At 44.3% G+C, this 26,811-nt stretch overlaps 1 protein-coding gene and 1 non-coding gene across 2 annotated transcripts in view; both read right to left on the bottom strand.

Moving 5' to 3' along the window:
• LOC124605985 (protein-L-histidine N-pros-methyltransferase-like) overlaps window positions 1-26,811 on the bottom strand; it is a 304,349-nt gene that overhangs the window by 213,560 nt on the left and 63,978 nt on the right. The window lies entirely within an intron of this gene.
• On the bottom strand, window positions 8,522-8,595 carry Trnat-ugu. Its single transcript has one exon. It is a non-coding gene; the product is annotated as a tRNA-Thr (tRNA).

Below are 26,811 nucleotides of genomic sequence, written 5' to 3'. Positions count from 1 at the left end.
TTATGCTCTGTGACCGTTGAGTTGGTTCACAGCGGTACGGTTAATTTCGTCTCACAAATTCAAGTAATCTCTCTCTGAAATAACAATGTAACACCACGCCCACCACAGCCCCCTGTCACGAGATGCTGTTTAACAACGCAACAAACCGTGGTCGACGAGCCCAAACAATCGCTCATTTTAGTCATAAACAGCAGCGCTTACATTTCAAGCCATTAAGTTATGTCGTTTACAAGAAATAAAAAAGATTTTCAAAACTTTGTTAAGATTAATTATCAGACACTTTGTTTATGTGGCCTTACGTATCACATTTCTCTGCGTTACAGGTGAATACTCTTTTTGGACAGGTTGTAAAATACAGTTACCATTATATAATCATTAATTGTCGATTAGACACTCGTCTCCACGACAGAGCTCATGTTTCGTCGCGAAATAACAGCACCAAACAGCAGTAACGGTACGGACGGTTAACAAATGCACAATTTTACAAACACTGAATCACTGGAGAATCAATATCAAGTACTAGAAGACGAACGGCAACCAGCAATGAAATGTGCTACGTGCCTGCAGCACTTCAGACTTATTCTGAAGTAGTAGCTCCGTATCTGCGTTCCGACCGTTCACTAGCACTGGGTGGTATGCTTAAAAAAAAAATGGTTCAAATGGCTCTGAGCACTATGGGACTCAACTGCTGAGGTCATTAGTCCCCTAGAACTTAGAACTAGTTAAACCTAACTAACCTAAGGACATCACAAACATCCATGCCCGAGGCAGGATTCGAACCTGCGACCGTAGCGGTCTTGCGGTTCCAGACTGCAGCGCCTTTAACCGCACGGCCACTTCGGCCGGCCTATGCTTAAAAAACTCCAGGTGAGAACCCAAAAGTCTCCACGACAAAGACGTCTGTTCGTTCATTTCTTTATTATTTTGGACCGGGTTACACCTTAAAACAAATAACTTTGTGGCTGTATGGCTGCTATGGGAGAGGTGGGGGCATCCAGTGTCGCCGGCATGAAGCCAATTATCTACATCAGTGTTCTGGGGGATCGCAAAGCCTTGTTCAGGGGGTCGCGGTCGCAGGAGAAAGCAGTTGCAGCAGGGCTAAAAGAAGAAAAAAAAATCTTGTCCATTTTATTCTCGCTCAGAGCGAAGCGCGAAGACAATAATCACGTCGGTACTTGCTGGCGTATTAGGACAACAGATTGTAGTGACCGAAAACGCGCGACTATGCCTTCGCTGACTCTTTCTCACACCTACGCCTCTAACGCTGCAAAGAATATAATTATATCTCCGCCCGCAGAGCACTGCGATCTCTTTTCACAAGCACTTGATTTCTCGATCTGTATAGTATCAATAGAAAGAAAATACGTTGCCTTTGAAATTGCTGACATACTTTTATTGTGGTTCGGGGGGGTCGCCAGGATATTTTTACTTGGAAAGGGGTCGCGTATTCAAAAAGGTTGAAAAACACTGATCTACGTCATACTCCGCAAGCCACATAATGGTGTGTGGCGGAGAGTACTTATTGTGCCACTGACTGAGCCCTCCAACCCTCTTCCACCCGCGAATAACGCGTGGGAAGAATTATTGTCGGTAAGCTTCTGTATTGGCTCTAATTTCTCGGATTTAATCGTCGTGGTCTTTACGCGAGACGTGTGTGTGGAAGAAATACGTTGTACGACTTTTCCCGGAAACTTCTCTCCCGAAATTTTGGTAGTCAACCTCTCCGCGATGCGCAATGCCTCTCTTGTAACGTCTACCGGTGGGTGGAGAATGGTGAACATCTCGGTAACGCTCTCACGCCGGTTAAACGATCCTGTGACGAAACGCGCAGCTCTTCGTTAAACCTTCTCACTCTCTCTCTCTCTGCCCCCCCCCTCTCCCTCTCCCTCCCTCTCTCTCTCTCTCTCTCTCTCTCTCTCTCTCTCTCTCTCTCTCTCTCTCTCTCTCTCTCTCTCCCCCTATGAGTCCTACGTAATAGGGATCCCAGACAGATGAACAATACTCCAGAATCGGTCGAACAAGCGCTTTATAAGCCACTTCCTTTGTGGAAGAGTTAAGTTTCTTAAGATTCTTCCTCTGAATATGTGTCTGGCACCTGCTTTTCCCACTGTTTGTTTTTCTGCGGTCATTCCACTTAAGGTCGTTTTGGATAGTTACTCCCAGATATTTCACAGTAAATACTGTTCCTAGCGGTTTGTCATGAATAGTGTAGCTGTACAGTAGTGGATTTCTTTTCCTATGTATGCGCAATATGTTACATTTATTTACGGTCAGAGTGAACTGCCAGAGCCTGCAACATTCGTGCATTCCCTGGAGGTCATTCTGCAAATCGTTACTTTCTTCTGCGATACTACTTTGTTATTGACAACCGCATCAATCGTGAACAGCGTTAAACAGCATCCAAACCTTCCCACTATCATTTGTACATACCGTAAACCGTAACGGTCCTATCACACTTCCTTTGGGTACTCCAAAAAATAATCGTACATCTGTCGGTTTTGTTCCTGTAAGAGCGACGTGTTGGGTCATATATGCAAGGAAGTCATGAATCCAGTCGCAAATCTGCTCACATACTCGAGAAGCTCGTATTTTTTTCACTAGAAGGCAGTACGGGACGGTGTCAAATTCCATCCTGAAGAATAGGGCATCAACCTGAGCGCCATTGTCTACGGTGCTGTGGATCTCATGGAGAAACAGAGCGAGCTGAGTTTCGCAAGATCTCTGTTTGCGGAATCTATTTTGATTTTTATAGAGGAGATTTCTTCAGCATAAAACATGTTCCAAAATTCTACAACAGACTGACGTCAACGACAACGACTTGGGTTTATAATAGTGTGAAACTGTCCTACGCCCCTTCTTAAAAACGGGAATGACCTGCGCTTTCCTCCAGTCACTAGGTATCCTTCGTCGCTCAAGCGATTACTGCCAGAAGGTGAGCAAGGTCTTTCGCATAATCTTTGTAGAATCTTAATAGCTACCTCACCTGGTCCTGACGCTTTTCCACTACTAAGCGATTATAGTTTTTTATTTTTCCTATTCCGCTATCGGTTATCTCAATATCTGCCATTTCGACGTTCGTACAACGACTGAAAGGAGGGACCGTGTTACGATCTTCCGCGGTGAAACAATTTCGGAAGACCAAATCCAGTATTTCGGCCTTTTCCCTGTTATCTGTCGTTTCGGTGTCAGTATGGTCACTGAGTGAATGAATAGATGATTTTTGACTCACCTGACGCGGCTCTCCTTGTGCTTGGAAACAGCGAGAACGTACCGCTCGGGAAAGAACCACGAGCGGACTTCAAAAAGTAAGTTGTACTTACTGCAACAGGCCACGCAACTTTTATCGAATGCTGCTCCTAAATGATACTCATACATGACACTGTTTTCCACCAGTCTCCAAGGATCTGCAAACAACGGTCGGAACGTTCTATCATTCGTACAGATCATCGACGAGAGAAGTTCGTTTCTTGGTGACAGAGCCATTCCACAACCACTGTGAGAACGTTCTCATTTTTGGGAAATCTGCGACAGCAGCGATTCAGTTCTTCAACTGACTGGGCAATGTCGTCTGTGGTCGATGTCAATAGCCTGCCTTCTCGGTCAGTGTCACCCACATCTGTGCCCCCTCGGTCGAATTATTGGGACCATTTCATCATGGCTGGGCGCGAAACTTCATTTAGTCCGTACACCAGCAGAATGTCACGGTGAATCTGTGTGCAGATTAGACGTTTTTCATTGCAAGAATCGTACTATCCCCGTATGCTTTAACTTTGAAGTACGTATCCAGTTGCTGCGACATTTTACTCCGAGGCTGTGATGCACTTGTTATCCGTACCGCAACAGAACTGTCTGTAGGAAACCCAGAACGTGAACCCTCTTCTGACAGTGCGCATTGGTCTTAGTATGTGACGACAGGTGTAACTTACTTTTTTAAGTCCTGTCATGCCACTGACTGGTGGCTAGCTTTACCACTCGACTTGCTGAACCGTCAGTCATGAAGTTATTTTAATGGAAATATACACTGAGGTGACAAAGGTCATGGGACGCCTCCTAATATCGTGCAGGACTTCCATTTGTCCGGCGTAGTGCAGAAACTCCACGTGGCCTGGACTCATCAGCTCGTTGGAAGTCCACTGCAGAAATAATGACCCCTGCTGCCTCTATAGCCGTCCATAAATGTTCGATGGTGTTCATGTCGGGCGATATGGGTGGCCAAATCAGTTGCTCGGATTGTCCAGGAGGTTTTTCAAACCAATCGCTAACAACTGTGGCCTAGTGAAGTGGTGCATTGTCATCCACAAAAATTCCATCGTTTTTTGGAACATGGAGTCCTTGATGGCTGTAACTGGTCTCCAAGTAGCAGAACATAACCATTTCCAGTCAATGACCGGTTCAGTTGGACCAGGAGACTCTTTCCATTCCATGTAAACACAGCCCACACCATTATGGAACCACCATCAGCCTGCACAGTGACCTGTTGACAACCTGGGTCATTTATCGAACACAGGCCACACCATTATGAAGCCACCATCAGCCTGCACAGTGCATCGTTGACAAACTGGTGCCATGACTTCGTGAGGTCTGCGCCGTGCTCGAACCCTACTATCAGCTCTTACCAACTGAAATCGGGACTTACCAGACATGGTTACAGTTTTTCAGTCGTGTTGGGTCCGACCCATATACCAGGAGCCCAGGAGAGACACTGAAGGTGACGTCGTGCTTTTAGCAACGGCACTCGCGCCAGTCGTCTGCTGCCGAAGCCATTAACTCCAAATTTCGCCGCACCGTTCTAACGGATACGTTCGGCGTACGTCCAACATTGACTTCTGCGGTTATTACACATAATGTTGCTTGTCACTTAGCTCTGACAACTCTACGCATAAGCCGCTGCTCTCGGTCGTCAATTGACACTGTAGACCTTGAAATACTGAATTCCTTAGTGATTTCCGAAATGGAATGGTCCATGGTTATAGCCCATCTACCATTTCGCTTTCAAAGTCTGTTAATTCCCGTCGTGGGCCATAATCACGTCGGAAACATTTTTAACGTTAATCATCTGAGTACAAACGACAGCTCCGCCAATGCAAGGACCTTTTATATCTTGTGTACGTGATGCAACCGCCATCCATATATGTGCATATCACTATCCCATAACTTGTGTGACCAGTGAAATGTTCCCATATGCAGGGTGGTCCACAGATCGCGATCGGGCCAAATATCTCACGAAATAAGCGTCAAACGAAAAAACTGCAAACAACGAAACTTGTCGAGCTTGAAGGGGGAAACCAGATGGCGCTATGGTTGGCCCGCTAGATGGCGCTGCCATAGGTCAAACGGATATCAACTGCGTTTTAAAAAAAAATAGGAACCCACATTTTTATTACATATTCGTGTAGTACGTAAAGAAATATGAATGTTTTAGTTGGACCACTTTTTTCGCTTTGTGATAGATGGCGCTGTAATAGTCACAAACGTATGGCTCACAATTGTAGACCAACAGTTGGTAACAGGTAGGTTTTTTAAATTAAAATACAGAACGTAGGTACGTTTGAACATTTTATTTCGGTTGTTCCAATCTGATACATGTACCTTTGTAAACTTATCATTTCTGAGAACGCATGCTGTTACAGCGTGATTACCTATAAATACCGGTAATGCAACTAATGCTCAAAATGACGTCCGTCAACCAATGCATTTGGCAATACGTGTAACGACGTTCCTCTCAACAGCGAGTACTTCGCCTTCCGTAATGTTCGCACACGCATTGACAATGCGCTGACGCATGTTGTCAGGCGTTGTCGGTGGATCACGATAGCAAATATCCTTCAACTTTCCCCACAGAAAGAAATCCGGGGACGTCATATCTGGTGAACGTGCTGGCCATGGTACGGTGCTTCGACGACTAACCACCTGTCATGAAATATGCTATTCAATACCGCTTCAACTGCACGCGAGCTATGTGCCGGACATCCGTCATGTATGAAGTACATCGGCATTCTGCCATGCAGTGAAACATCTTGTAGTAACATCGGTAGAATATTTAGTAGGAAATCAGCATACATTGCGCCATTTAGATTGCTATCTATAAAATGGTGGCAAATTATCCTTCCTCCCATAATGCCGCACCATACATTAACCTGCCAAGGTCACTGATGTTCCACTTGTCGCAGCCATCGTGGATTTTCCGTTGCCCAGTAGTGAATATTATGCCGGTTTATGTTACCGCTGTTGGTGAATGACGCTTCGTCGCTAAATAGAACGCGTGCAAAAAATCTGTCACTTTCCCGTAATTTCTCTTGTGCCCAGTGGAAGAACTGTACACAACGTTCAAAGTCATGCAATTCCTGGGGCATAGAAATATAGTACGGGTGCAATCGATGTTGATGTAGCCTTCTCAACACCGACGTTTTTGAGATTCCCGATTCTCACGCAATTTGTCTGCCACTGATGTGCGGATTAGCCGCGACAGCAGCTAAAACACCTACTTGGGCATCATCATTTGTTGCAGGTCGTGGTTGACATTTCACATGTGGCTGAGCACTTACTGTTTCCTTAAATAACGTAACTATCCGGCGAACGGTCCGGACACTTGGATGATGTCGTCCAGGATACCGAGCAGCATACATAGCACACGCCCGTTGGGCATTTTGATCACAATAGCCATACATCAACACGATATCGACCTTTTCAGTAATTGGTAAACGGTCCATTTTATCACGTGTAATGTGTCACGAAGCAAATACCGTCCACACTGGCGGAATGTTACGAGATACCACGTACTTACACGTTTATTCGTTTGTGACTATTACAGCGCCATCTATCACAAAGCGAAAAAAGTGGTCCAACTAAAACATTCATGTTTCTTTATGTACTACACGTACTATTTAAAAAAACGCAGTCGATATCCGTTTGACCTATGGCACCGTCATCTAGCGGGCCAACCATAGCGCCATCTGGTTTCTCCCTTCAAGCTAGAGGAGTTTCGTTCTTTGTAGTTTTTTCGTTTGATACTTATTTCGTGAGATATTTGGTCCGGTCTCGATCAATGGAGCACCCTGTATAAACACCTAGACGTCATCCAAAATCGCCCGCCCTCTGTTTCCACAAAAGGAATGGTAATTTTTTAAAGAAATCTGCCGACAAGGAAGTTCTGTATGTTGCAGCGACTTTTGGCGTTGCGGGCAATGTCCTTTATCAACTGAGCCTACAACACAGCGTACACTTCGCCGCTGAAATATGAGATTCATTCTGGCCACAAGTTTCCAACTTGTCTTCATGGGGCTCTAGTGTGAAACAACTTACAACGGAGAGACTAAGTCGAGACAGTAAAGGAGGAGAGAGAAAGCACAGAGTGCACTGAGTTGGGCTTTGGTGCATGCCTGGATATATAAACTGGCAAGACACAGTTTCAGCAAAAAAAAAAAAAAAAAGAAAAAGACTTGCAGCGTTGAAGCGGTGCAGAGTGAAAAATTCATTTCAGAAACATTTTAAATGGCACATTCGGCATTGATACAAACGGAACATGCTGTTGCAGCTTTGGTGACCGTCGCGTAGACACGAAATATTTAAAAACTGTCAATATCAGTATCAGTACGTGCGCGATTCCTAGCGAAACACAGTGACACCTCAGCAGTGCTCACTGCCTTGGCGAACATGGGCGCCGTGTGCGGCTGCTCGTCAATGTTAAAGGCAACATTTTTCGCTCGCGAGGACCGAAGAGGTGGGTAATGGAGTGGGAGGGACGGGGTCGAATTCTGCGGGGTGGGGGATGAAAAGGGCAAGGGGCAAGAGAAAGAGAGCACACAACCGGCAGGGGGCAAGGGGTGGGGCAGGGGTGTGGGTGGTGGAAGAGAAGGGGGTGGGGGAGGGCGCAGGAGGCAGACGCGGGCGCGAATGATTGGATGGAAACGAAGGAAATGTGGAGGGTGGCTTCATGAATCTAGACATTTGCGAAACGGAAAAAGGGCCCTGATGAGACACCCCTCGAGCCGTACCTATTTGGACGGGAATTTACTTTTATATCACCGCGACTTTGCTCCTCCCTCAATTCTCCACGCGCCGTGCGTTCCCTACTGGTCGTGTGGCCGAAATGAAAATTACCCTCCATGCGGTTGGTACCACTTCACATACGTGAGATCAACGACTGGTCGTACAGTAAACATTAGCACTTCCTCAGCGCAGGCTTCAGTGACATTTGTTCACAAGCTTTTGCGGAGGAGGGAATTCCAAAATACTGGAATTATTTTAGGGGTAGACTCAATTCCTTCCTAGTTAACATCTTACAGGAGGACTACCACTGATTTCTTCTGGACACTTGATATCTTACACGTCAAAAAGTCTTCCCGAGGACATGGAAATTGTAGTATCGCATTAGATTTCTTCTCACTGCATATGACAAGTGTTTTTATGAAAAACGTAGAAAGTAATACAAAAGACGAAGCTAAGAGGATTTTACAATGAAATGACACCCTTAGCTACTTACAGGAATTGACATACATCAACGGGGACAGATGAAATTGTGTGCCCCGACCGGGACTCGAACCCGGGATCTCCTGCTTACATGACAGACGCTCTATCCATCTGAGCCACCGAGGACACAGAGGATAGCGCGATTGCAGGGATTTATCTCTGGCACGCCTCCCGCGAAATCCACATTCTCAACGTATTGCCCCGCACTACATTCGTAGTGCCCCCGCCCATTATACTCATTACTCGCAGCGCGTTGCCGGTTCCCGTAAGAGTTCGGGCACTTTTGTGCATTCGCACAGAAGAGGAAGATGGTCAAGTGGCCGGTGAGCTTTAACTATATATTTACGGGAGCACTACGAATGTAGTGCGGGACAATACGTTGAGAATGTGGGTTTCGCGGGAGGCGTGCCAGAGATAAATCCCTGCAGTCGCACTATCCTCTGTGTCTTCGGTGGCTAAGATGCATAGAGCGTCTGCCACGTAAGCAGGAGATCCCGGGTTCGAGTCCCGGTCGGGGCACACATTTTCATCTGTCCCCGTTGACGTATGTCAACGCCTGTAAGCGGCTACGGGTGTCATTTCATTGTAATTTCATTCTAACGATCTGCTTGGTCACCGATGGTATCTGTTCTTTCGGACATGTCCGAAAAAACAGATACCATATTAGTAAATAATAGGATTTTGATTTGATTTAACCAGTGAGACAAAACAACAGTGGTCCTAGCCCCCTGTTGTCCACACCGAAACTTCGTTTATTGTGCGGTCTCTTCCCCTGCCATTTTAGTAAATCCAACCAGTACCCTAAAGCAGTAGTAGGACTATATCTACTAGATCTCCGTTAAGCACAATTTCTTCAGGAATTAACGACGCAAATACTTTTATCTTCTAGCCACCAGTGCGAAGCACTGGAAGAATAAATGCGGTACAGTTTCATCCGCCTCACTACACAGTCTGCACTTAAGGGCTTTTTCTCTATTCCCATCGTGTACTGGTGTTTCATGAAGATCTCAGGGCCAGTCATTAAAGTTAGCACGAATTTAACTTGCTTCCTGTTCAAGCCTGGAGCTACAGATTTTCTCTTTAAGCATGATTTGGGTATCATTAACTTCCTGTGTTTTTGTTCTGGGATCTTCGTCCAAAGTTCTAAGCGCTGCTTCCTGATCCAGCTACGTAGTTTTGATTTTACCATCGGCTTAGTGATAGGAAAGCTTCCGGTCCAATAAATGGAGTAATTGCGCCTACTCTTGCCAATCTATCACCTTGCGTTACCACTAACACCTGAGTGACCAGAGACTCACAGCAGATTCACCGCGGTGCTTGCTTTCCCGTAGCCTCACAAGGGTTTCCTGGCAGACTGCAACGATCTTTCATCTTATTAAAAAGGTCCACCAGAATAGCTGCTTCTAATAATTAATCTTCATTCACTACATGCTGTTTCGGCATTTATTGCCTTGTCAAGTATGTCTAGAATAACATGATGTCATATTTACGTCATTTACCATCTAATCAAAGCCCTGACAGTTATAAGACTCCAGAATGAGATTTTCACTCTGCAGCGGAGTGTGCGCTGATATGAAACTTCCTGGCAGATTAAAACTGTGTGCCCGACCGAGACTCGAACTCGGGACCTTTGCCTTTCGCGGGCAAGTGCTCTACCAACTGAGCTACCGAAGCACGACTCACGCCCGGTACTCACAGCTTTACTTCTGCCAGTATCTCGTCTCCTACCTTCCAAACTTTACAGAAGCTCTCCTGCGAAACTTGCAGAACTAGCACTCCTGAAAGAAAGGATATAGCGGAGACAGGTCCCGAGTTCGAGTCTCGGTCGGGCACACAGTTTTAATCTGCCAGGAAGTTTCAGTTATAAGACTGTTCGCTACCGACGTAATATGGATGTCACATCATTCTAGACGAACTTGACAATGGCGATAAATTCCGAAACAGTCTGTCGTAAATAAAGATTAAATGGTTGATTGGTTGATTTGGGGGAGGGGACCAAACAGCGAGGTCATCGGTCCCATCGGATTAGGGAAGCTGCCTCCTCGTTTTCAAACATCTTTATCCTTTATCGAGAAACAACGCAAAAACTTAATTTTTGGCTATGAAAACTCAACCACGGATCGTGAGACGGCTATCCACAGAGAATAGTTGTAATTTTTATATTCATATCTTGATCCGTTTTCGCGATACAAAGGTTCAAAGTTACTCTACTTGTACACCTAAAACAGGAACATACAATTCGCTGTCAAGCGAAAACGTAATTTACAATGCGACATAGCAAGGAGAAATATTCTGAAAAGTGTCTCCGTTATCTGAGAACCCCACGTTGTGGTACTGAAGCACATGTAAAATCTTTTTACACGTAAAATCTGGTCTGTAGTGTAAAAGCAATTTTGCGTTATTTCAGTTCCACATGAATAAATTACAACTACCTCATTCTGCCTTCCTCAGCACCTTGAAAAATTTTCCCCAAAATTTTGGAGTGCGAACGTGTTAGGGCTTTTTTATGCTGAGAGAGAAGAAGACTGTGGCAGTGGCAAATAAACGGAAAATTAATAAATACTGGAGCCTGCCCGGTTAGCCGTTCGGTCTAACGCACTGCTTTCCGAAGTGGGAAAGAGCGCCTGGTCCCCAGCACGAATCCGTCCGGCGGACTTCTGTCGAGGTCCGGTGAGCTGGCCACTCTGTGGATGGTTTTTAGGCGGTTTTCCATCTGCCTCGGCGAATGCGGGCTGGTTCCCCTTATTCCGGCTTAGCTACTTCATGTCGGCGATTGCTGCGCACACAAGTTCTCCACGTGCGTGTACACCACCATTACTCTACCAAGCAAACATAGGGTTAACACTCGTCTGGTGTGAGACGTTCCCTTGGGCGGGGGCGGGGGGGCACCGGGGACCGAACCGCACAATAACCCTGAAAGAGTGGTTCGGTGTGACGCGACGGAGGGGTGAAGTGGACTGCGGTAGTCGTCGTGGATTTGCGGACCGCTGCGGCTGCGGCGCGGACGGAGCCTCTCCGTCGTTTCTAGGCCCCCGATTAACATACAATACAATAAATACTGGAAGATAGTAGACAGTGGTTGTGTTAGAGAAAGAGAGGAGACAATGGCAGTGTAAAAGAAAGAGAAAGGTAGAGTGACTGTGGAATATAATTGACAGGACAGAACAGTGCTTGGCAGGAGTGAAGGAGACGTGCGGGAGTATGTGTATGATTGGGGGGGGGGGGGGGGGGGAATTAGAAATACAGAGAAAGTGGAGACTGAAAGTGGGCGCGACAGCCAGTGATAATGAGAGACAGAGTGTATGACAATGACGACAAGGAAAAAAAGACTGACAGTGAGAAAAGGCACCAACTGATGGAACATTGTGTCAGGACTACCAACAGAGAAGTCCAGTTTTCTCATCTGTGCGACAATCTAGAGAAAGAACTACAGTGCAGTCTTCCTCTGTGAAACAGCTTTGGAAAATGAAATTTAGTATTTCGGCCTTTAGTCTGTCATCCTCTGTGCCGCTGGGCGGTAGGCTGCAGATCGAACAGGTTTGCGCGATCTTGTTGCGATGATGACAAACCGCTCGCCCAACGACTCGCCGTGCTTTTGTTCACTGCCATGTGTCCAGATACATTCTGCAAACGCCTATGGATATCTGCAATGCTCTGGTTTTCCGCAAAAGAAACTCAATGACAGTTATCTGCTCGGAAAGCACCTCCGTTACAGATGCCGTTTTGAAAGACAATGTATAGCGACGCCACCAGTGGGAACTTAATCAAACTACATCTACATCCATACTCCGCAAGCCACCTGACGGTGTGTGGCGGAGGGTACTTTGAGTACCTCTATCGGTTCTCCCTTCTATTCCAGTCTCGTATTGTTCGTGGAAAGAAAGATTGCCGATATGCTTCTGTATGGGCTCTAATCTCTCTGATTTTATCCTCATGGTCTCTTCGCGAGATATACGTAGGAGGGAGCAATATACTGCTTGACTCCTTGGTGAAGATATGTTGTCGAAACTTCAACAAAAGCCCGTACCGAGCTACTAAGCGTCTCTCCTGCAGAGTCTTCCACTGGATTTCATCTATCATCTCCGTAACGCTTTCGCGATTACTAAATGGTCCCGTAACGAAGCGTGCTGCTCTCCGTTGGATCTTCTCTATCTCTTCTATCAACCCTGTCTGGTACGGATACCACACTGCTGAGCAGTATTCAAGCAGTGGGCGATCAAGCGTACTGTAACCTACTTCGTTTGTTTTCGGATTGCATTTCCTTAGGATTCTTCCAATGAATCTCAGTCTGGCATCTGCTTTACCGACGATCAACTTTATATGATCATTTCATTTTAAATCACTTCTAATGCTTACTCTCAGATAATTTATGGAATTAAATGCTTCCAATTGTTGACCTGCTATATTGTAGCTAAATGATAAAGGATCTTTCTTTCTATGTATTCGCAGCACATTACATTTGTCTACGTTGAGATTCAATTGCCATTCCCTGCACCATGCGTCAATTCATTGCAGATCCTCCTGCATTTCAATTCAATTTTCCGTTGTTACAACCTCTCGATATACCACAGCATCATCCGCAAAAGCCTCAGTATTTATGTGTATTGTGAATAGCAACGGTCCTACGACACTGCCCTGCGGCACACCTGAAATCACTCTTACTTCGGAAGACTTCTCTCCATTGAGAATGACATGCTGCGTTTTGTTATCTAGGAGCTCTTCAATCCAATCACACAATTGGTAGCGGTTCTAGGCGCTTCAATCTGGAACCGCACTACCGCTACGATCGCAGGTTCGAATCCTGCCTCGGGCATGGATGTGTGTGATGTCCTTAGGTTAGTTAGGTTTAATTAGTTCTAAGTTCTAGGGGACTGATGACCTCAGATGTTAAGTCCCATAGTGCTCAGAGCCATTTGAACACATTTGGTCTGATAGTACATACGCCTTTATTTTGTTCATTAAACGACTGTGAGGAACTGTATCGAACGCCTTACGGAAGTCAAGAAACACGGCACCTACCTGGGAACCCGTGTCTATTGCCCTCTGTCTCGTGGGCGAATAGCGCGAGCTGGGTTTCACACGATGATCTTTTTCGAAACTCATGATAATTCCTACAGAGTAGATTTCTAGTCTCCAGAAAAGTCATTATAGCCGAACATAATACGTGTTCCAAAATTCTGCAACTGATCGGCGTTAGAGATATAGTTCTATAGTTCTGCACATCTGTTCGACGTCCCTTCTTCAAAACGGGGATGACTTGTGCCCTTTTCCAATCCTTTGGAACACTACGCTTTTCTAGAGACCTACGGTACACCGCTGCAAGAAGGAGGGCAAGTTCCTTCGCGTACTCTGTGTAAAATCGAACTGGTATCCCATCAGGTTCAGCGGCCTTTACTCTTTTGAGCGATTTTAATCGTTCCTCCATCCCTCTATCGTCTATTTCGATATCTGTGCGACAATCTAGAGAAGGAACTACAGTGCAGTTTTCCTCTGTGAAACAGCTTTGGAAAAAGACATTTAGTATTTCGGCCTTTAGTCTGTCATCCTCTGTTTCAGTACCATTCTGGTCACAGAGTGTCTGGACATTTTGTTTTGATCCACCTACCGCTTTGACATAAGACCAAAATTTCTTACAAGGGAACCTCCCCATCGCACCCCCCTCAGATTTAGTTATAAGTTGGCACAGTGGATACGTCTTGAAAAAGTGAACACAGATCACTCGAGAAAACAGGAAGAAGTTGTGTGGAACTATGAAAAAAATAAGCAAAATATACAAAGTGAGTAGTCCAAGATAGCCAACATCAAGGATAGTGGGAGCTCAGGAGCGCCGTGGTCCCGTGGTAAGCGTGAGCAGCTGCGGAACGAGAGGTCCTTGGTTCAAGTCTTCCCTCAAGTGAAAAGTTTAATTTTTTGTTTTCAGACAATTATTTTGCGAAGCTGCACAGGTACACAGAGCAGTATTGTTTACGTGATCGTGTGTCAATTATCAAAGTTCAGGCACTCACACATAATCAACTTCGCTCTCCAAAATTCAAGGACATGTTCAAATTTGCTCGGACATATGCAGGATTTGACGGTCTACACACAGAAAAAATTGAAAACGTTAAAAACATATGTTTTGACAGAGCACAGGGAAAACTGTGCGACTGTGAAACTGTTGCATTCATTTGTTGCAGTTTATGTGTCAAACTCATGTTTTTATCACTTTCTTGGGAGTGATTATCATATCCACAAGAAAACCTAAATCGGGCAAGGTAGAAGCATCTTTTTACCCATTCGCCAAGTGTACAAGTTAGGTGTGTCGACAACATATTCCTGTCATGTGACGGACATGCTGTCACCAGTGTCTTATAGAATATATCAGACGTGTTTTCTTGTGGAAGAAGCGGTTGACCTATGACCTTGCGATCAAATGTTTTCGGTTCCCATTGGAGAGGCACGTCCTTTCGTCTACTAATCGCACGGTTTTGCGGTGTGGTCGCAAAACACAGACACTAAACTTATTACAGTGAACAGAGACGTCAATGAACGAACGGGCAGATCATAACTTTGCGAAAATAAAGAAAGTAAACTTTTCACGCGAGGGAAGACCTGAACCTGGGACCTCTCGTTCTGCAGCTGCTCACGCTAACCACGGGACCACGGCGCTCCTGAGCTCCCACTATCCTTGATGTTGTCTATCTTGCGCATGGACTACTCAGTTTGGATATTTTGCTAATTTTCTTTCATAGTTCTACATAACTTCGTCCTGTTTTCTCGATTGATCTGTGTTCAGTTTTTCAAGGCCTATCCACTGTGCCAACTTATAACTAAATCTGAGGGGGTTGCGATGGGGAGGTTCCCTTGTTAGGATGGGCTGAAACGGGAATATCCACGATGTATAACTATTTTTTTATTTTTTTTTTGCAGCTGAAATTGGCCGAGAAAAAAGTCTTGTATTCTTTTCGAATGTCCTTCGTAGAATAATCATGGGGGATAGCTAGGTAAATTATTCACTTGGCGATGTTGTACGTTGAACGTAAGCGAATTTGCACTTTTTGGACAGTGCTGAGAAGCAGCTAGGTATTTTCTATTCTGCAGGAATGTCCTCGGCGCGGAAAAAGGAAACAAACATCAAGTAATCTGGCACGATAGCTACAGATTTATTCCATTACACGAAAAGCGTGATTTGACTCGCTCAGACGGCGCCTCAGATTGGACCCTTCTAATCAGGCGCGGGCGTCTGGAGTAAGACAGGAGGAGGAGGAGGACCGCGTGGGAATGAGTGTAGTAGTTCCCCCACGCCAGACGGCGGGCGTCCTCATTTCCAGTTCTTTTAACGCGGTCGGACCCTTTGTGGCGCGCCTCATCAGCGCGGAGAAAAGGAGCCGTATTACGGGACGGCGGAATAACCCAATAAGGGCCGCAGCGACGCCTCGGGACGCTGACGAGCCGAGACAGCGGCGGTCCGCGCCGCGCCGGGCTCATGCAGCGGGCGCGCGATAGAACACGGAATCTTTTAAAGGGCGCGCCGGCCGTCTGGGTACACAGGGCGGTTTTTAAGTCGGCGGCGCGCTGCCGCGGCACGTATGTGGGGGCGCGGCCGGCTATCTGCGCCCCGCGCGCGGCGCCTAGTCCGCCGGCGCAACCCCCGCTCACGGCCGCATCTCCGCGTTTTTAAACTCGGGGGCGTAGGCGGGGCCGCGCCGCGCCTTCCGGAAGCGCCGGCACGGGGGTGCGGAGGAACGGCGGCTGGGGCCGTGTAATCCGAGGCGGGGCTGCAGCAGAGTGCGTTCCCTCGTCGACTCCGACTCTGCGCGCGAATGTCTTGATCGAAGCTGAACTCCGGAGAGGTGAACGAAACCTTATAACGTCTGCACCTTCACTTTTGATCGCAAACTGAGACATCAGCTGTACAATTTATTTGCGACAAATTAAAATTTGTGCCGTACAGGGACTCCAACCCAGATTTCGCGCTTAACACGCGCTTTAACCCTTTACACTATCCCTGCATGCCTCCTGGATCGATCCAAGCCTCCATATGTCACGGTGTCTACGTCTTGTGCTCACATGACTTCATGTGATTCCAGCACAGGGAGAGCCTTTATTATTATTGTCGCGCGCAGCGAGGAGTGGCCGTGCGGTTTGAGGCGCTATGTTACGGATTGCGCGGCCCCTCCCGCCTGAAGTTCGAGTCTTCCCTCGAGCATCGGGGTGTGAGTTGTTCTTGGCATAATTGTCCGTCCCCGGTAGATGAGTGTTAGCCGGCACGGTAGCTCAGCGTGTTCGGTCAGAGAGCTGGTCGGCCTCTGTAATAAAAAACTGAGTGGAGGCATCGACAAGCGAACTTTACCGGATGTCATGTGGCGTCCGCAACGACCAAATCCAACGACGCAGCAGAATGTCAATCCTAAGCGCCCGGGTTCGATTCCCGGCTGGATCGGAGATTTTCTCTCCACAGGGATTGGGTGTTGTGTTGTCCTAATCATCATCATTTCATTTCCATTGACGCGCAAGTCGCAAAGTGGCGTCAAATCGAAAGACTTGCACCCGGCAAAAGGTCTACCGGACGGGAGGTCCTAGTCACACGACATTTATTATTTTGGCATAAGTTAGTTCAAATGGTTCAAATGGCTCTATGCACTATGGGATTTAACATCTGAGGTCATCAGTCCCCTAGAACTTAGAACTACTTAAACTTAACTAACCTAAGGACATCACACACATCCATGCCCGAGGCAGCAGCACGGTTCCGGACTGAAGTGCCTCGAACCGCTCGGCCACAACGGCCGGCTCGTAAGTTGGTTTAAGTAATGTATAAGTATAGGGACCGATGACCTCCGCAGTTTGGTCCCTTAGGAATTCAGACACACAAATTTTATTATTGTCGCGGCCTGGCTAGGCGTGTAATCCAGTTATGCAGTGGCTGCGTCGTGCTACGCAATGTCCACCAGCATGTAGTGTTGTAGTGTTGCCGACTTAGTGTATTTTCCACTGAAACTCGTGGTTTCTACCCTCCTTTTAGTGGTGAAATATTGTTTCCAGTGGCTGGTGGATATTATAGTCGTTTAGTACAATTCCGTTTCAGTTACTGAAAATGCGATCTCTTAATCACTTAGCTATTTACATGTTTCGAAATACGTTATTTCTACTTTACCTGATTTCCGGAGGATTTAACTTTTACTGCGAAGACAGCACTCATGAATGAGATTTTCACTCTGCAGCGAACTGTGCGCTGATATGAAACTTCCTGACAGATTAAAAGTGTGTGCCGGACCGAGACTCGAACTCGGGACCTTTGCCGTTCGCGGGCAAGTGCTCTACCACTGAGCTACCCAAGCACGACTCACGCCCGTCCTCACAGATTTACTTCTACCAGTATCTCGTCTTCTACCTGTAAACTTCACACAAGCTATTCTGCGAACCTTGCAGAACTAGCACTCCTGGAAGAAAGGCTATTGCGGCAACACGGCTTAGCCACAGCCTGGGGGATGTTTCCAGAATGAGATTTTCACTCGCAGCGGAGTGTGTGCTGATACGAAACTTCCTGGCAGATTAAAACTGTGTGCCGGACCGAGACTCGAACTCGGGGCCTTTGCCTTTCGCGGGCAAGTGCCCTACCAGCTGAGCTAGGTAAGCAGAGTACTTGCCCGCGAAAAGCAAAGCTCCCGAGTTCGAGTCTCGGTCCGGCACACAGTTTTAATTGTCAGGAAGTTACAGCACTCATGCATTACAATGTGGCATTACTATGTGACATCAAACTCGATAGGCTACATGCGGGGATCCCCTATAGAATGAACAGTATTTAGTAGCACGTACTTATACTGCAGTTCATTTCACGAACGAATGCGGCTTGTGCAGGTGCAGGGAGTGCAGCAACCGGTTTCAAACAATGGGTACTCACTTCTTTCATTGTCGCTTCGGATAACCACTGAGCGCTTGTTGGCTCACGCAGGGTACGCCACGTCAGATGCGCAGAAAAGGTAACTCGACTGTCGTCGTTCCTCGTGTGCACTGCACAACTGTGATTCTCGGTGTATGGTATTACTTCACGACTTGATAACTACGCCGAAACCACAATATACGCACAAGTTTCGGGGTTCTTAGCTTCAAGATCCACATTTAAAAGATTGGATTCAAGTTACGGAAAGTACTAAGGGTCAGGTAGCGAAGTGCAAATTTTGTGGAACAGTTTTAAGGAGTCTCTGTGGAGATATGAAGTTTCATGGGATGTCACAGAAGCAAGCATCTACAAAACAAAAAGAAAAGCAACATTTTTTTTAAACTGATTAGTCATTCACTGACCAGTTTTACATCTTTGACCCCTCTTTGACTAAGTAAATTGTTGCAGGTTGCAACTATGCAGCCTAAAATCGCTTTTAAGTCAGAGCCCATTGGAAATAAAAAAAAAGGAAGAAGCAAGACTTTCATTATTCACAGCCATGCATAATAATATAAGGGTGTCCACTGTTTGGGAGAGGTAATTAATCTCAGTCATGAAACAGATATCGAAAAGGTTCAGCTGCACCGAACCTAATGCACCTCAGTAATAAATAATAATATAAGGGTGTCCACTGTTTGGGAGAAGTAATTAATCACAGTCATGAAACAGATACCGAAAAGGTTCAGCTGCACCGAACCTAATGCACCTCAGTAATAAAAAACATGTTACCAGCGCATTTTACTGACGTTCCAAAACAAGATTTCGTTTAGCTTATTAATTGATGAATCTACTGATATTGCTGTACATAAACATTTGGAATTGATTATAGTTTATTACAGTAAATTACACCAAAAAATAGTACCTACATACCTTGACCTTGCTGAACCGCACGAGTGTAGTACTGAAGCTATCGCCTCTGCTATAAAGACGACACTTCAACGATTAGATTTGCGACTTGAAAATGTAATGGACATTGGTACAGATAATACCTCTGTCATGACTGGAATAAATAATGAAGGATTTACGAAATTGAAAGAAAAGGTATCACGCCTGATTTTATTACGTTGCTTGTGCCATTCCTTAAAACTGGCTGTTTCAACTGCTGCGAAAGAATTTTTACCGAGAAATTTGGAGTTTTTAATTAAGGAGACACACGACTGGTTTATTCACTCCTCTTCCAGACAATCTCTTTATAAGAAGTTACACAAAACAAAACTAGTTCAAGCATGCCGGCCAAGGTGGTTATCAATAGAATCCGCTGTATCAAGAATATACACGCAATGTTCAGAGCTAGAAACACTTTTTCCGTAGCTAATGTCCGCGAAAGGTATCACACGGCTGAGTTATTGAACGCTATGTATCCGAACGAGATTAATTACGCATATACTTGTATTCATTTTTATATACAATAGCAATTGAAATAAACAGTGTCAACAAAATGTTCGACTCGAAAGATACCGATCACACTAAATTTTTTGATGATCTGACTAACCTGACAGATATACCTGTCGCAAAATTACGTTCCTATAAATAAAACTAATATTTTTACTCAAAATATTCGTGATTTCTTCGATCGAAGATGTTATCTTGGATTCCGCTTTAAAAATAGTTGGTTTAAATGAGAGAAAAAGGATTACCACGGGAAGACGAAGAAATGTAGCGTAATCGGTGCATAACATTTATAGTAAGTCTGATTCAAGAAATAAAAAACAGGTTACCAGAAAATTTGACGTTGATGAAGAAAATTTCCAGAGTAAGTGTTGAACATGCAATCACACCAAATAAAATCTAGCTGATATAATGGCTCAGTTCAATAAAATTATAGAATTTATAGCAAGAGTGGATGATCAGTGGCGACAAATTCATTTGTTGAACTTGAATGAGACCAAAGATACAAAAAAATTTTGGCATGAAGTATTACATTTCAAAGATGCTCAAGTGGAATCCAGACCTAAAGAATTTGCGACTTTTGCGATTACTCTCCTAATACTGCCTCATTCCAATGCCGATGTTAAGAGACTATTTTGCAGTATGAATGTAATAAAAAACAAGCTGAGGAGTAGAATGAAGTTAAATCTTTTAACTGCTTTATTAATAATACGCTGTGGCTGGAGGTTGGAAGGGAAATGCTGCAACGCATATTAAATTACAATAAACCTAGTAAAGCAAATCGGTATCAAAGAATCGTATCTCTCTGAAACTGACGATGATGATGATGATGATGATGCAGACAAAAATAATTCATCTGAAGAAGAGGAATTCATTTAAATAATTAGCTGTTGTTATAGAACTTTTTGCACGTTCCTGACCGTTACTTGCTTATTTATTTATTGTATGATCATTCAATGATTGTGAATATTTTATTACTTAATAATAAAAGAAATTTCAAATAACAGAAAATTTTACATAACGGAGATCTTTGATTTGTGACTGCGAGAGAGAGAAGATACGTGCTCTAAGGCGCGTAGCACTTCTCTCTGGACGTTGCAAATAAGCAGTGAAGGAAACCATAGAGTAAATATCTCTGGAGTGAGCATTGCGTTCTGCGCATGTTGTCAACATTAAACCAGGATTATCACGTGATCTCGGGACTTCGCTTTGCTTGTGTGCTTTCTGCAGCGTTTGAAGTTTATAATACCAAGAGTTTTTGTTGTGTTTCACCATTTGTTGATAGTGTAATAGCGACGGTGAATTACTGTTGTTGCTACGGCTGCAAAGAAAAATATGTGAAAGGAGGGATAGTAACATTCCATGGGTACATTCCATATAGCTCTAATTATAGTTTTCGTTTTAGTAAGAGACACTGTATACGTTTAAAAATTTCGAGACGCATTATAATTAAGACTTGATTCTGTAGACCTATTTTTGTTACGATTTTATGACTATATAACAGATATTACGGCTCGTACAAAAGCTTACAAACAATCGCTTCCTCTCGTAAATTTGCTAGTGGAACAGGAAAGGGAAAGGTTAGTTGTTTCAGTAAATACTATCCTTCATGCATTTATCAGTGACTTGTCAATTATATACATAGATTACTCAGTCTACTATTTATTTAATGAACTGGGAGCAAGTACTTAAAATGCGTTAAATAAATACCTCAAAGTGCCACCAGTAAGAAAAATTGTGCTTTAGGTAGCAAAAACGAGAAAATAAATACGCAGAAATACAAGAAAAAAGGACGAATTAACAGGGATATTATCGCTAATGTGTGGTAAATTCGTGCGAAAGTACTAACATACTGTCAAGTCGTTTTGCAGGACTATCACTGCAAAAATGTACTTCAGGCTCTGTAATACTATAAAGTGCGGTATCATACCAAAAACTACCAAAAATCGAGTGCATCTGAACTATGACACCTATCGCAAAGAAGCTGAATGTAATATCACTTGCCCTTTAAAGTTACGTAGCTGGTTTATTCCCGGTATCAAATGGAGACTGTTAAAATGTCTGCGCAACATATATAAATAATCCACGACACGTACGAAAAGAATCCGTCTGTACTAGGAATGTAGTGACATTCTAAATACACAGGGCGCTATACGAACAAACACACGACGTCCCGAGATCACGTGACCAGGCCGGCAATGTATGTCGACAACACAAAATCTGTTCTGCGCATGTGAGTGCTCACTACAGAGATATTTACTCTATGAAGGAAACGAAACGACTCACTCAGATATTAATTATCCACTAGACAGACGTGTACTGATCTCTTAGACCATAGATAGTAGTAGACTGGCCTTGCTGTGCAGAAGCTACAGGGCTGGTGTGGCTCCAACATAAACCACGTGACTGTTGGCAAAACGTGGCGGGATTTCAAATCAGCGGTCTGCCATCCTATGTTTGTATCGTATTTTCCCCACATTTCTCAATTGACTGCCAAACGCTTCCAACAAAAATTACTTTTTTATTTGCGAAAAATTATGCCAGAACTACATTTGACCTGAATTTGTTCACAGAACCATTTATAAAATCTAACAAATGCATCGAACGCCACTCTGGTGGGCAGCGGGACGAAATTACTATGAACTACCAATTAAAGTAAAATGTCGTTAAAATTCTTTTAAACAGTAAGAGTGGGCTCGTGTCAAAACTTTAAACATTGGATTCGCCGCGTTTTGAGCTCTAGTCACTTATAAAAGAAAACTGGATATGGGAATTATGTCAACTACAGGTGCCAAAATTGTCGACTTTAGGAGCAGGTCCATTTTAGAGTATCAATTTTAGGTGCACTTCAAAGGTTCAGTTCCCACTATTTTTACAAAAGTTTAAACTATCACTTAAAAAAATGATATTTTAGATGAAAGGTGAGACTTTGAAGTTTCAGAAAATAATTTTGGAGCCTAGGTTTAAAAATGACAGACGCTGTAAATACAAGGTGTTACAAAAAGGTACGGCCAAACTTTCAGGAAACATTCCTCACACACAAATAAAGAAAAGATGTTATGTGGACATGTGTCCGGAAACGCTTAATTTCCATGTTAGAGCTCATTTTAGTTTCTTCCACCTACGCTCAATGGAGCACGTTATCATGATTTCATACTGGATACTCTACCTGCGCTGCTAGAACATGTGCCTTTACAAGTACGACACAACATGTGGTTCATGCACGATGGAGCTCCTGCACATTCCATTCGAAGTGTTCGTACACTTCTCAACAACAGATTCGGCGACCGATGGATTGGTAGAGGCGGACCAATTCCATGGCCTCCACGCTCTCCTGACCTCAACCCTCTTGACTTTCATTTATGGGGGCATTTGAAAGCTCTTGTCTACGCAACACTGGTACCAAATGTAGAGACTCTTTGCCGGCCGAAGTGGCCGTGCGGTTAAAGGCGCTGCAGTCTGGAACCGCAAGACCGCTACGGTCACAGGTTCGAATCCTGCCTCGGGCATGGATGTTTGTGATGTCTTTAGGTTAGTTAGGTTTAACTAGTTCTAAGTTCTAGGGGACTAATGACCTCAGCAGTTGAGTCCCATAGTGCTCAGAGCCATTTGAACCATTTTGTAGAGACTCTTCGTTCTCGTATTGTGGACGGCTGTGATACAATGCGCTATTCTCCAGGGCTGCATCAGCGCATCAGGGATTCCATGCGACGGAGGGTGGATGCATGTATCCTCGCTAACGGAGGACATTTTGAACATTTCCTGTAACAAAGTGTTTGAAGTCACGCTGGTACGTTCTGTTGCTGTGTGTTTCCATTCCATGATTAATGTGATTTGAAGAGAAGTAATAAAATGAGCTCTAACATGGAAAGTAAGCGTTTCCGGACACATGTCCACATAACATATTTTCTTCCTCTGTGTGTGAGGAATGTTTCCCGAAAGTTTGGCCGTACCTTTTCGTAACACCCTGTATAAATTATAAATATACATTGTGAATAATAACTAACTTATCAAAACACTTCTCCGCAAAGTGCTTCGAGCAAACGCGCGTATGTGCAGATGGGTTAAGGTTTTTCCGTTTCAGGGCCTGTATCCAAAGCTGTCTTCGGTTTTCATCCTTAGGGAACCTATGACTAGGAACGAGAAACAATTATACTTACTTCTGTAACCGAATTATCACAGATATTTTCCAAAATGTAATATGAGTCTGACTTTACAGGCATCACATTCAACACTTTAATTTATGTGATACTCTATTTCAAGTGTAAAAAACATATAAAGGTCATTTCAACAGATTTCAACGAACGCATTTGCACTGTAATAGAAACACTTACACGTGAAATGTAATGCCATTTCCCCCGACAAAACGCTGAGTACAGCCATAAGCGCAACACGAAACAACCATGTTTTGCCAACATTCACGTGACTTCAGCCCAGGGATGTTGGAGCCACGAAAATGACGTCAGGACCAGTCTATTCTATTTATGGTCGAAGACTGATCTTCGTATGAAAGTAGCTGACTATATTGTTGCAAGACAGCCATCTTGTGAATTTTTTGCACAGTAAAAGTTATTGAACTAATGACGTCCAAATAAGTTAAATAGAAACTCTAATTCACACCGTAAAGAAGAATACTGAAAAATACATTCTTATTTTATTTGAGAGGGTAACTACGATTTTATTTCAAGTGATATTACGTATATGAATCTAGGTGTGTTGCACATCGGATGAGTGGACTTTCGTAGAAAATCCACGAGTCTACGCACGGTTAGAACTCTTCTGGGAGGATTTTCACTCGTCGCCAATGTGTTCCCATTTTTGAGGTTTTCGTTGGTCGGATAAATACTATCATATTCCAGTCTAGAGTGATGTCCTTGCATCAGAATGTTCTACTGCAAAAAATGTAATTTCTCGTGGAGTTACGGCCTGCGACGAACTTAGCAGCGGGACGTCGGGAAGCAGGGAGTAATTTCGCAGAGCTTCAGACAGCAAATCTGCCAGAAGGAAACGCCACTTCATAAGCGTGCTGATAATTGTATAATCGTTACACAAATTCTTAGGACATTATCCTTGATTTCGCAACTAAATTTCAGGTAACAGATAACTTCAAACAACACTAAACGGATAACAGTATAAATTTTCGTTTAGCTTATATTAAAGGCCATGCATCCATGTGTTTGTGGACGAGAATAAATGCAGAATTTTTTCCTCAAGTTTGGGAACTTATCTTGTTACACAGACAATATGGAAATCATTTTGGAATTTCACGTGTGTAAACGTTTTTGAAGAAAATGTCATCATCACTTGCACTTTGGTTTTTATTTTAAGCCACAACCAGCTTCGGCCCCCAAGGCCATTATCCAGTGGCATATTCCAGGCGTCCTGAGAAGGTACAGGACAATGAAAACGCCTGACAGATACCACTAGATAATTGCCTTGGGGGCCGAAACTGATCATGGTTAAAAAAAAAAAAAAAAAAAAACAACCAAAGTACAACTGGTGCTGACATTTCCTCAAAACCAATACCAACGTTGCAGAATCTTCGCCAAGATGTTCCATTTGTCGGACAACAAATAAATATGTATATTCTCCGAATTTAATCACTTCTACTGTAGCATAGTCATGTTACAGTTTCCTTCCCTTTCTCCGCATCTCGAATGGTTCTATAAACATAATCTGACACTACATCGATAAATTCATGATTTTCATTAATAAGCACCTGGACCTCCGATTCATTTCCCAACTGCCGCCCGAGGTAGCCGCGCTATCTAGGACACCTTGTCACGATCCGTGCGGCTTCCCCCGTCTGAGGTTCGAGTCCTCCCTCGGGCATGTGTGTGTGTGTGTGTGTGTGTGTGTGTGTGTGTGTGTGTGTGTGTATTGTGCATAGCGTAAGTTAGTTTAAGTTAGATTAAGTAGTGTGTAGGCTTAGGGACCCATGACTTCAGCAGTTACCACAAATTTCCAAATTTCATTTCTCAACTGTCCAAATACTTAAAGAAATCTTGGATTGCTTAGAAAATGTTCTCTCTGTTGTTAGTTAACATGTCCGTCTGCGCGCCTGAGTGGTCAGTGAGTTGACTGCCACGCATAGGAACCAGGTTCAATTCCTGGTACTACCAGGGACGTTACCGTAGCAGTAGGTATAAACAGGATGTACTCAGTCTCGTACGAATGGAGGAGCTGCTTCAATGAGACCTGGCGGCTCGAAGTTTCGGAAAGCTGGCAACGGCTGGGGAAGCAGTAACGAGAAACCAGTCTACTGCATTCAAAATAAACTGTAGACAGAAGGTGACAGAATGCCCGGGCGTTATCGCGTGGTCTGAGACTGTTTCCTGAATGAATTTTCGCTCTGCCTGCCAGAGCGAGGGATGCATTCTGTAGGCAATTTTCTGGGCTTTGTGTAAGTCACTTCCCTGCACGTCTTATCTTCCAGAAGCGCGACTCACACAGTTTCGCAGGAGAGCTTCTGTGAAGTTCAGAACGTAGAAGTACCTGCGTGAGTAAAACTGTGAGGGCGGGTTGTGAGTCGTATCTGAATAATTCAGCCGGTAAGAACATTGCTCGCGAAAGGCGAGGTTCTAGTTTCGAGTGCCGGTCTGGCACAGAGTTTTAATTTGCCAGAAGTCACTTGCAGGAAGCCCTGGAAATATCGAAATCACATTTAAGGCATCTTGAAGAGTAAACAGACGAAATTCTTAGTCGCACAGGAACCGCTGATGAGACGTGGATCCATCACTATGAACAACAGATTTAAGTTGTAGAGCATGGCGTACGAACATCCTTATTCATCTAAAGCAAAATAGAACGAAAGCCGAGCTTCGGTAAAAAAGTTGATGAAGGCAATATAAAAGGCCCACCGCTGATGCACTTCGCTATTAGGGGTCAAACACTACTTCGAGATGTAAACCCAAACTCAAACCGCAGAGGAGAAGGAAGCTTTCAAAGCGCGTAATTTTGCTTCTGGGTAAACGCCACGCTTATACAGCTGGGAACACAATGCAGTGTATTCATAATTTTGGTTTTAAGCC

Source organism: Schistocerca americana, chromosome 3 (assembly GCF_021461395.2).
Source record: "Schistocerca americana isolate TAMUIC-IGC-003095 chromosome 3, iqSchAmer2.1, whole genome shotgun sequence".
NCBI classification, from domain to species: domain Eukaryota; kingdom Metazoa; phylum Arthropoda; class Insecta; order Orthoptera; family Acrididae; genus Schistocerca; species Schistocerca americana.
Note: the sequence above shows the minus strand (reverse complement) of the source record. Positions and strands in the feature narration are given on the sequence as shown.